Here is a 10812-nt window from a genome sequence, read left to right on the forward strand (position 1 = left end):
CACTGTGTCTGTCACGCGACTCTGTTGCCCTTTCGGGCTTGAACTGATGGTAAAACTTACGACATTATTAACTTGATATTTACTTTGAAAACTGACGCTTGCGATTATGGTAAGGAGCGTTACATTTCCGACGCGTGCTTGTGGTGTCCAATCACAATGCACTGGGTCAGCTGGCCAATCAGAGCAGACTGCGCTTGTCAAATGAGGGGGCTTTGTTGAAAACGACTCATTTGAGAGAGGCGGGGCATAGAGGACCTACAATAATGTACAGTATTTGAAAAATAATGTGTTTTTTGAAAATGTGTTTTTTTGGTGTAACAGAAAATGTCAACATATTCTGTTACACCAAATACACAAAATAATGATCTTTAAAATAGCATCATATGACCACTTTAAAAAAAATTCGAGTTTCCCACTCGTAATAACGACTTTGTGGTGGCGTTCATGTGCATTCAACTCGTAAATACGATCTATCCGACATGACTTGAACGCACCATAAGTCCTACTGGAAAAGGAAGTCAGCATCTCCATAAAACTTGTCAGTAGACATAAACATGAAGTACTCTAAAAGACAGCTTCATTGACTTTGGAATTAAAACACAGTGGATCAACACCAGCATATGACATGACACCCCAAATCATCACAGACTGCAGAAACTTTACACTGTACTTCAAGCAACTTGTATTCTGTGCCTCTTCACTCTACCTCTAGACTCTGTGGAGGGTGACAATGATAGTCTTCTGGATAACTGTCAAGTTTTGTGTACTGAACTAGACCAAGAGATAGCTGGTATTTAGTTTATGAATGGTAATTTAATTAAACTTATAATTAAATATTCTAATATTTTGAGAGTTTTTATTTTTTATTTATTTATATTTTATTTTTGAGGGGGGCTGTAGGCCATATTGTAGATTTCAAGTTGTAATTACAATCTACTTGGAGATGCAGAGTAGGTGGCAGGATCTTTGAATGACAGTGCCCAATTTCTGAGAGAAAAAGAAAAGAAAAGAGGGTCTCTGCAAATAGACTACAAAGTTCAAGCATTAAAAATAACATGGTTGAATGAAAACGAAACAAAAAATGATTTAAATGTGTTGGAGAAAAATAGAAATAAGATAAAATCTTTTTTTCTTTCTTCTGTGGAACACTGATTTTAGTTTAAAAGTACAATAAGCAGCCTACCACAGAAGCAATCTATCCAGCACGGACATATATATATATATAAAAAATTCAGTTCATTGTGGATAACAAGCCGTAGTCCTCCAGTATCCCATGCTACCACCTGCTGAGTGTTTAGCGCAGCGACCTCAGAATAGCTTCTGTAAAGGAGGTGTTTCGTGTCTGAGTTTGCGCGTTAGCTGGGTGCTGCTGCGTGGATGATGGCTGCGTCGAAGCCCGTAGAGCCTCAGTCCGGGAGTGGGCTCCCACGTTGGCAGCTAGCACTCCTGGTCGGGACTCCGATTGTCCTCGGTGTCGGAGCTGTCTACCTGTGGAACCGAAGTCGCGGCAAAGAATCTGAGGATTAGACAGACAGACAGACAGACAGACGTGGGGTGGGGGATTTGGCCAGGACTAGACAGGGGGAGGAGTCTTAGGCAGATATTTTGATTTTTATGCAGTTAAAAAGTGTTTTTGGATGGTATATTGGCAGGTGAAGCTGAAATTATTTTAAAGTTTCATTTTCACTTCATCTAGGTCTATTTGTTAAAGTTTTACAAGCTCAACAGGAACATCAACATGGAAAAAATTAGACAGTGTTTTCATTTGTAGATTAGGGAAAGACATGCATTAGGCACACAAACAGAATCCCCATGTGAAGCTTACTGTTGCAATACTTGCTAATCAGTAGCTTCTTTTGAGATGATCATTGACTAAGCTTATGACAAAGAACTTGGCAAACACAATTAAGTGAACCTTTTTTTTCTGCTGGTCTGTTTGCTGATGTCCTGTCAGATTTGACAAATTGTATGTAGCCTGTCTTCTGAAAATGTAGGCTAATTGCTTTTTTTGTGTGTGTAGCTAGCTAGAACATACAAATTTCACATTTTCTAAATGGCAGTGATTTAGTTTGGGTTTGAATTTTACTATATGTTGTTTGAAAAGGTAACTAGTTCATTTCTACTATGGGTTTAATGAAAAAGTTTAATAGAAGTATAAATATAACATATATAAAAATAATCAAAGCATGCATTTTTTTTTAATCATACTTTTGTAGTTTTGATTAAAATAGTTGTGTCTGCCCATCCAGAGTCCCCTTGACAGAGCACAGTCTGCTAAGAACAAGGGCAACAAATACTTTAAGGCTGGCAAATATGAGCAAGCGATCCAGTGCTACACTGAAGCAATCAGCCTATGTCCCAAAGAACAGAAAGGAGATCTGTCCACCTTCTACCAGAATAGAGCTGCAGCCTACGAGCAACAGGTTTGACTCTGTCAGATTATCATTTGTAGTATCACATACAAAATGTTACATGTCTGAATGATTGTTTTTTGTTTATTTTTGTGTTGTAGCTGAAATGGACAGAAGTGATACAGGATTGCTCTCAGGCAGTTGAGCTGAATCCTTGCTATGTAAAAGCCCTTTTTAGGCGTGCCAAAGCACTGGAAAAACTGGGTAACAAGAAGGAGTGTTTAGAAGGTTAGCATTGTTGCTGGTTTTTGATTTGTGTTTTTGTAATTTGACATTTACAATAATTTTTGCTTTGTGTGGAAGATTTTAAAGTCATGTATGATGTGTTTCACTTATTGTTTTTAAGCACCTCATGTTACTAAACAAATTGCTGTCACAATCACTGATATTAGTTATCAAGTTGTCATGAATTGGCTTTTTTTTCTTCTTTTTTTTTTGAAGATGTGACCGCAGTATGTATTCTGGAGGTTTTTCAGAACCAGCAGAGCATGCTACTGGCAGACAAGGTTCTGAAACAGCTGGGAAAAGAGAAGGCCAAAGAAAAATACAAGGTGGGCATGTGACTGAAAGGAACAAATCTAAGACTTAAACAAACTACATCATATATTTATAGCATCTCTCTTTCTTTTTTTGCTTTCTCATGTTTGCTCTTCTCAGAACCGGGAGCCCCTTATGCCATCTCCTCAGTTCATCAAGTCCTACTTCAGCTCCTTTACTGATGACATAATTTCACAGCCTTTACAGAAGGGGGAAAAGAAAGATGAGGATAAAGACAAAGAGGGTGAAGCCTCGGAGGTTACAGGAAGGTGAGACCTGAGGGCATTATATTTTGCCCATTCACACTGAGATTTGTAGACTCACAGTGATTCCTTTCATTGCTTTTAAATTCTAAATGTTCAGTATTACATTCTTATAATACCTGCTCACAAGATCTGGTGCCTCTTTTAAAAAGCGTACGTACGCACAGATTTGAGTTTAGAATGTGCATGCGCTTAAATCCACGCCAATGCGCATATTTGTAAAAACTGCCTTTGACGTGGAAAAGTCCTTAGCGTCATGTCAGGGTCTGAGCAGACGCACACACTTTTTCTTGTCGGAGTACTGCAGGTTTTTTAAGCTGTTCTTGCAGCTCACTGTTCTAAATTAAAGAATTTGGACGATGATTGGTTATCTTTTAAATGTTAATGACATTAATTAGGAGTTGTTTACAAGGCAGAGAGCTGACACAATTCAGTTGTGCGCAAGTTCAAGATTATTTGCGATTCATAGATTTCACAATCCAAAAGAGAGGTGTGTGTGTGTACGTTTTTTGTGCGTACGTTCATTCTATGAATCACACGTACGCATATTTGAGAGACGATCATAAGATCGTATTTAGGATAGTTTCTGCGCAACATTTTATAAATGAGGACCCTGATCATGATCACAAGCTAGAAAGTGTACCATCACAACCCCATTGTAAAGTAATTTGCCTTCACTTTCACTTTCCAAAGAGAATCTACCAGCTCCCCTTGATCAGCAAAGATGAATGAATAGCTAAAACCATAATTCAAGAGAATTTTCTAATTCAGTAAGTAATTTACAAAAGAAAAAAAAAGAATGTTTTTATCGCTGCTACGGTTTGTTTTTCTTTCTCATTTGAATCAAAATCATTTCCTAAATTAAATATATTACTGTTAATTAACTACAGTATTGAAGTACTGTTTCCTCAGCTCAGGCTATCTAAAGGCTAAGCAGTATATGGAGGAGGAGAACTACGATAAGATCATCAGTGAGTGCACAAAGGAGATCGAGTCTGGAGGCAGGTACACAGCCGAAGCTCTTCTACTGAGAGCCACCTTCTACTTACTGATAGGCAACGCCACAGCTGCTCAGCCTGATCTTGACCGTGTCATCAACATGGATGATGCCAGTGTCACGGTAATGGGATTAGGATCAGAAAAAGCTTTGTTTTACTGCCATCGTCTTCCAAATGAAGTGTCTCATCGATACTGTCTATCGGTGTTAAAGCATCTTTCTGATGTGTTTCAGTTAAGTGCTAATGCGCTCATTAAACGTGGAAGCATGTACATGCAGCAGCAGCAGCCCCAGCTCTCCACGCAAGACTTCAACATGGCTGCAGAGATCGACCCCCGTAATGCAGATGTCTACCACCACAGGGGACAGGTATGATGACTTTGCGTACATAAATACTTAAAAGATAGCCCTTATGTGTAGAATGTTCTTGATATTAATATTTTCAGCCATAATCTTTTACAGTTTTTGAAGAATGAGTTGCCGTTGCAATAGCAACTCAAATCCCTGCTGAGTTCATGACCCTGCCAAGTTAATGACCTTGTCACCTCAAATAGATTTTCTGGGCTGCTTAATATTTCCAGTAGAGGAGACTGTCCTACGTGGATCTAATCCATGCTAACTGTGTGACAAGTTGTTATATTTATATTCTATTAAACTTAAAAATAATTAAGACATTTCTGAGGCAAAAAAGTTTTTTTTTTTTTTTTTTTTTTTTAAATTATAAATCTTCGTCTCACTCGTTTAGTCTCTAAACTAAAGAGACCTCTTTTCCATTTTTAAGGGGCAGTCAAACTCGTTTTTTGTTCCAGTGACTTTCATTCACACACGTTCATATGAATTTTGTTGAATTCCAAAGTTTGGTGAACTCTTAACCTGCAAATTTGTATCACATGAACAGATTTGACCAATAGAAGATTTGTTATAGCAATATACCATTAGAAGATTTGTCACGCCGTGACCTCTTAGCTGAATTAAAAGAAGGCAAACTTTAAAGCTGAAAGTTTACAGCATTGCAGTAGAAGTACATGTGGAATAGAATGTATGTTTTTACACATTGCATTTATTATTACTTGTTGCGTAGTGTGATGCATCACGACTGATGCATGCTCAAAGTCTAGTGTGACCGTGGCATTGATCAGTCAGTTTGACGGGCGTCTTACAGAAGAGTTTAATCAAAAACTGTCAGTAGATGTAAAATCCTCTGTGAAAAGGAGGTCAATCTCACAAGTCACTGACCCCTGTCGTTTCGAGTCAGTGACTTGTGCTTCTGGACATTTTGGATTGTTTCTGTCTGTAACATTCTTGAGATGGCATTCACCAATTTACCTTAAGCTGTTTGTACACCATAGCAGCTACGTGGAATTTATGACGCTCATTTTCATTTACTATCGTTCTTGCTTACAATTTTCTTCGCTGCTCTGCAACATTCCCTAACAGCTGGAAATTAGCAACATCAAACTTGTGGAAATGTCTTGACATCCTATTAGTAATATTTTAATTTCTCAGTTGAAGATTCTGCTGGATCAGGTAGAGGAGGCTGTGGGAGATTTTGATGAGTGTATAAAGCTTCGACCAGACTCTGCACTTGCCCAGGCCCAGAAGAGTTTTGCGTTGGTAAGTACAACAGGAAGGTTGTACCGTTATGCTGGTACTGTTCTTGAAGCTGTTTGAATAAAGATGATACCTTTGCTTAATGTATGTGGTCTACTATTGACTTTCAACTAGAAGAACCTGATATGAGAAATTCTACATTTTACTCTTTGTAGAAATGATATGAATGTTATTGGCATTATTATTTCTTATAGTACCGGCAGGCCTACACTGGAAACAACCCATCCCAGGTTCAGAAAGCCATGGATGGTTTTGAGGACGTCATTAGGAGGTTTCCAAAGTGTGCTGAGGGCTATGCTCTGTATGCACAGGTATTGCTCACCTTGATTGCATGAAACCATTTCTAAAATGATGCTTTATCATTGTTCTATCACCTCTTTATCGTTCTTTACTTAACTATGATGTATTGTCTACTTTTTTTTTTTTTTGGTGATAGGCACTAACAGACCAGCAACAGTTTGGTAAGGCAGATGAAATGTATGACAAATGTATTGAACTAGAGCCAGACAATGCCACAACATATGTCCACAAAGGGTTAGTTTTGTTTCTTGTACTTAAAGAATCTTGTTAATCCATTCAATTTCAATTAAGAAAATACTAATCAGTTGTGTTTCTTCTGCAGTCTGTTGCAGCTTCAGTGGAAACAGGATCTGGAAATGGGCCTTGAACTCATTAGCAAAGCCATTGAAATTGACAATAAATGTGACTTTGCTTATGAAACCATGGGAACCATTGAAGTCCAAAGGTTTGTGATGTTACATTGCTTCCCATTTTTTCTATTCCTAATTTGTAAGTCACAAGTCACTCATTATATTGAAACTTTTATGTGGCTATTACAACCTTATGATTTTAGCTTCTGACAAAACTAAACTTTTTCGACAGAGGCAATCTGGACATGGCTATAGACATGTTCAACAAGGCCATCAACTTGGCCAAGTCAGAGATGGAGATGGCCCATCTCTACTCCCTCTGTGATGCTGCTTATGCCCAGACAGAGGTGGCCAAGAAGTATGGGCTCAAGCCTCCCACGCTATAACTCTTGCCTCCTTTTGCCACTCTCCTCTACTGCCGGGCCACAGTACACATCCCATAACCCCTTTTTTTTAATTTTTTTTTTTACTTCATTATAAAGATGATCATTATCAATGAAAAGGAAGGCATGACAGGTTCTGCTACCACATGTTTACACCATGTTTTATTTGAGTACTGGAAGGTGGCACAGAAAATGGTGGAGGAGCAGCAAAAAAGAAACAAGATAATGCAAAAAGCAAGTGGAAAAAGACTGATGGCTGCTTTGTTTGATGTCAAATCATCAGTGGCATAGCTCACATCCTCCCTCATTGAGTATGGCTTAGGCTATCTTGCAACTTGCAACAGTACTCATTTGTTCATGTTCAGCCTCCCCTGCAAATTGTGACAAATGTGTCTTTTTGATTATATAATCTTAATTTAATGGTAAACTATGGACATCGGGGTCCTTAATCACCAATAAAACGTTACTTTTTTTTCTCTTTTCATCCAAGACACCAGATTGAGTAAGTTTATACCAGTGTATACCATCAGCAGGACTGCATTATTGATTCATGGTTTGATGCTGTAATGTGTACAAGTTTTGTCCTTTCACTGTCACATCCTAGCAACCTTATTTACGGTCTTTGTTGTATGGGAAGTGAAGGATTACATTTTTAGTTGATGTATGTGTGTTATAAATCTGTTCTTGATGTGTCACTGCTGTGATGACTGTGCTTATAAGAAGGGGATTATATTGAGGTTAAATGCGAAATTTGGCCATACAGTTATTCATTTTTGTGTTTATTTTTACCTTGAGTTTCGGGATCTTTTTTTTTAACATTGTGCTGCATTTAATAATACATGTCAATACAAATGATAATTAAAATAGTATTAAACTAATTTAAAGTCCTTTTAGCCCTGTACAAGAATTTTGCTGTGAAATCACCTTGCCCATCTCTTTAAACTGAGGCACTAAAGTGTTAAATGTTAAAAACGTAGCTGTGAGAAACATGTTTAATATTTGTGCAAGAATATGAATGAATCTAGAAAAAAAATATGAATCGCCAAAATTACATTCCTCTCATTTTATCTTCCGAACTGCACATATCTGATTTTATTTTGTTTAGTTTCTCAGAAATAAAAATGTAATTGAGGTGTATTTTTGAACAATGGCTCTCTTCTTTATAAATCTTAATGCAAGAAAATAAAAGAAACACCTTACATTTAGCAACTAAGTTCTTCCTCACTTGTCTTTTGTTCAAATTTTGCATTCATTTGTAGTCTTGCGATATTAAGGTACTTTTAAAGTCGAAGTGGCATGCCCTTAAATACATACTGTATATTTGTGTATATGGAGGACAGTTCTAGTGTGCATGTATGCATGTTTGTGTATATATATATATATATATATTAGTGCTATAAGTCCCTGTTTTCATTTAATTTAAGAATGGTATTGTTCTTGTTCATATTTAATAAAACAGTAAGATTTTTTTTCTTGACTACTGCAGCCATGACTTCTTCACTATCTACATTCATATATCCATCTTTTTAAAGGAAATTGATTACCGGTATATATTGTTTACCTGCTTTAAGTTTGTTTTGTGACGTCAACAAAAACAAAGTGGCATTACTGTCTTTTAAATATGGATTGAGATATTTTCTCTGATATTGTAGCTCTATTTTTAAACCATTGTTTACCGAATGTGTAACATGGTACAGGACTTGGCCTTTAACCTGATCAGAACAAATAGTTTACAAAAAATATGATGTGATCATTTCCCTGTATGCATGTATACATTGATTATTAAGCATTGTCTAATATGTAAATGTTTACATATGTTTCCTTATTTCGGTTTCCAGTCTGATCAATTATTAGTAATGGATTTACAGACCAATTTTGAGGGAACAATTAATTCAAGACTGCTGCATGTTTGAAGATCATAACTGATTGTTTAAAATACACTTTACAATGCAAGCTAAGTGGCACCACCTAAAGGTTAAAAATAAATTAGTTGTGCTTGATCTGTTGAAAGTAGCTGTGGAAAAAAAAATGCCTCAAGTAAAAATAAATAAATGCAATGAGAGGGGAAAATGTGATGTTGGTAAAGTTTACCTGTGTAATATTAATGTATGATAATATCAAATAAAGAAATGAGTTGCCCATACAATTAGTCATAAAGCCAGTTTGGTTTTGTGTTATGATGCAGATTACTTTAATTTGTAATTACTTTTATTTAATGTTTATTAAATGTGCTTTTTGGTTAAATGCATGACCACCACCACATGCCAAGGGACAGCAGATGAAAACGGTCTATTTTGGCTTAAACTGGCACATTTATAAATCCAATATTAATGTGCATTGTTCTTAATAAATAAATAAAAATAGTTTTACATTTAATAATTGTATTATATTAAAATTATACATCTTTGTTGAAGCCATTTCTGAATAATTCTGAAAGTAAAATGACAATGACGAAGCACTGACTAATACTTCTGTGCTCCATTGGTATGCGCTCTTTAGAGTTTTTTCCCCCCAAATGTAGAAATGGCACAAGTGCACTGTATTGTCTTAGCAGGCACAAGTGCTTCCCGTAAGATTCTGTAAGGATGGCATGCCTCCTCACTTTTTGCCAGGGTATTTGCAGGCAACCCTTGACATCAAAAGCATAAAAAACTAATTTAACAAATGTGGTCTTTAAAACAGGTGTTACTCTTTTGTCTTGCCAACATCCATCTTTCCACAGTTCTTTGCATGAAAATGTAGACCTTGTGAAGAGCATCGTCATGAAAGCCAATAATAATATAAAAAAGTAGGCCTACTATGGCAAGCCGTTTTAGCTTATAATAATCCCAGTGTTACTCATCGTAATTGCATTTTTACTAGTAACAATTCAATTAGAGAGCTCTACAATTAAATTATTACTAGTAGCAATGCCAGTTAGAGAGCTCTATAATTCAGTTCTTACTAGTAACAATTATGATTAGAGAGCTCTCTTAATTCAATTATTACTAGTAAGAATGTAATTGCAGAGATCTCTAATTCAATTAGAGAGCTCTCTAATTCAATTCTTACTAGTAACAATACCAATTAGAGAGCTCTCTAATTCAGTTCTAACTAGTAAGAATGCAATTGCAGAGCTCTCTAATTAAATTAGAGAGCTCTCTTATTGTATTTATAACTAGTTAAAATAGATTTAGAGAGCTCTCTAACTGGCATTGTTACTAGTAAGAATTGAATTGTAGAGCTCTCTAATGGAATTGTTACTAGTAAAAATGCAATTACGAGTAACGCTGGGAATATTTTAAGATAAAACGGCTTGCCATAGACCTACATCTTAAAAAAGGCAAAAGTACCTACAGAGCCAGGTTGATAGTAACTTGAAGTCTTGCCTTCTCCTCATGGCTAAAATGTATTTGTGGACTTTAGACAGATGTTCTTCAGACAACAGGCATTTTTAATTGATATTTTTGGATGGGTGGATGAATGGATGAAATAAATAAATAAATATTTACGAATCCTTTCAAAAACCCTTCAAAGGTTGATGTGTGATGGAGCAGCTGATGATGCAGGAAATGGGCAAAAGATTAGCAATTTTGTCTGTTCGCCCCTTTTAATAAAACCAAGTACACAACACACACACACACAATAAGTTACTTTAGGCTAATTAAAAACTCTAGATTCAAGTCTTCTATTTTATTTATTCAATAACACATTACAAATTACATACATCATACAACATGGGATGCATCATTAGAGAAAAATATGCCTATTTAATATTAATCCCAAATCAAATTCAACAGCAAGTGGACTAGGCTACATGCACAACAAAAAATAGTTTTTGATTGATTTATTTTGGAGGCAGGCAACAAGTGTCATGTCATACTATGTCGAAACCGAGCGGGTTTAGAACGCTCATTTTTTATTTATTAAGCTAAAATCTCGCTCTTGTAGAATACACAGTTCCACTGATTATCGCGTTCT

At 36.3% G+C, this 10812-nt stretch overlaps 1 pseudogene; it reads left to right on the forward strand.

Annotated features, from left to right (window-relative positions):
• Positions 1-1298: 1298 nt before the first annotated feature.
• Positions 1299-7516, forward strand: LOC107590648 (mitochondrial import receptor subunit TOM70-like; annotated as a pseudogene).
• The last annotated feature ends 3296 nt before the right edge of the window (positions 7517-10812 follow it).

The sequence above is a fragment of the Sinocyclocheilus grahami genome, unplaced genomic scaffold (assembly GCF_001515645.1).
Source record: "Sinocyclocheilus grahami isolate Dianchi unplaced genomic scaffold, SAMN03320097.WGS_v1.1 scaffold131.1, whole genome shotgun sequence".
NCBI lineage: Eukaryota > Metazoa > Chordata > Actinopteri > Cypriniformes > Cyprinidae > Sinocyclocheilus > Sinocyclocheilus grahami.